We start from the raw sequence: 1,640 nt of genomic DNA, 5'->3' as shown, positions 1-1,640 counted from the left end.
GTGTATCTCCAAGTGTCATATTGTATACCTCAAACTTACACAATTTTTGTTTTGTCAACGGCATCCCTCAATAAAGCTGGAAAACAAAAAAAGAAAATGAGGATGTCGTGTTTGCAGCCAGGTCAGGCAAGACATTTGATGTCAATTGTTGATGATATATTGTGCCAAAGGGAAATAAGGTCTATTCCAGTAAGTGAGAAATAGAAACAAAAATAGAATTCAAGTTGTGAGAGGGAAGATTTCGACTTAAAGAAGAAAGAAATCAAATGGTGTCATCTTTGTTCTACCTAGAACCTGGTATTTGTGATGGTTATGCCAGTTTTTCATAAGCTGGCGAAGACTGCAGTATCCCTTCATTTAGCGAATTATTACAGCTGGGCACACTATGACAGATTCCATAAAGTTCAGCCATTCACTTAATGGCTGATTTAATGTGTTTCACATTAAATAAAAACTAATATTTCTTAAGTTGGTTACATTAGCTCCATTTTCATGTTTTAAAACTAGTATCTTGAAGAGTACTATTGACCAGGGGTCCTCAAATTTTTTAAACAGGGGGCCAGTTCACTGCCCCTCAGACTGTTGGAGGGCCAGACTAGGGGCCTGGGATGAGTCAGCTGCTAAGCAGGACAGGCAGCGGTGACAAAAACACTCAGCGGGCCAGATAAATGTCCTAGGCGGGCTGCATGTGGCCCCTGGGCCATAGTTTGAGGACCCCTGGAATACTATAGTAATAATTGGCTTTGTGATCAGCACTGAATCTCTCCCTGCCTTAACCAAAAATATTTCCTGTCACACACTCTGTATGTAGAAGCCTAATTTACCACTCTGGTCCCCCTGGCCTTCACGTTTACCAATATATATATTTTTACACACAGCTATTGTGTCACATCTTCTGACCAACAAAGGTAGAGTAGAGTCAGCTGATACAGAGAGTCACCCTGCCCATCTACCTCAAGTCACACATCAAATTCCTCAGAAGATAAAATGTTGTTAACATTCTTTAACCTTGGGGTTCTGGCCCCTGAGCAGGCAGTTAATCACCCTAAAACCCACGTTATCCCCATGTTAGAATGCAATGGGATGTGCTCTGTTATTCTGTGATCTTGGGCTGTTGATATGGTAGTGAGGCTCCCAAAAGGCAACACAATTTATATTTCTCTGGTTACTTGATATCCTTCCAAGATGTTCAATGTTTAAGTTCTAGGAATATACTGCACACATGACAGACTTTGGACCATCATTTTGCAAATATGCTCAACTTCTTTGGTTGGAAAACAGAGGTATCAGTTGCGGTTCTCTAGAGAAACACAATGGGATGAATGTATGGATGTGTATATATATATACATGAATGCACACATTTGTACATATCTCTATCCAAATATAAATATATATGCAGAGATTTAAGAGATTTATTATATGGAATAAGCTCATGTAGTTATTGAAGCTGGCAAGTCCCAAGACCTACAAAATGAATCAGGAGAGCCTATGGTATAGTTTTAGTCTGGGTCTGGAGGCCTGAGAACCAAGAGAACCAATGGTTTATTTCCAGAATAAAGCTAGTTCAAGCGCTAGGAAGAGCTGATGTATTAGTTTAAGTCTGAGGCAGGGGAAAAACAAAAACAAAACAAAACAAACA

At 39.7% G+C, this 1,640-nt stretch overlaps 1 protein-coding gene across 1 annotated transcript in view; it reads left to right on the top strand.

Moving 5' to 3' along the window:
- The window catches only part of DCHS2 (dachsous cadherin-related 2), a 239,355-nt gene that overhangs the window by 152,380 nt on the left and 85,335 nt on the right, over window positions 1-1,640 (top strand). The window lies entirely within an intron of this gene.

This window comes from Otolemur garnettii, unplaced genomic scaffold, assembly GCF_000181295.1.
Source record: "Otolemur garnettii isolate 467f Iridium unplaced genomic scaffold, OtoGar3 scaffold00041, whole genome shotgun sequence".
NCBI classification, from domain to species: Eukaryota; Metazoa; Chordata; class Mammalia; order Primates; family Galagidae; genus Otolemur; species Otolemur garnettii.
This window is presented reverse-complemented; position numbering and strand designations above follow the sequence as displayed.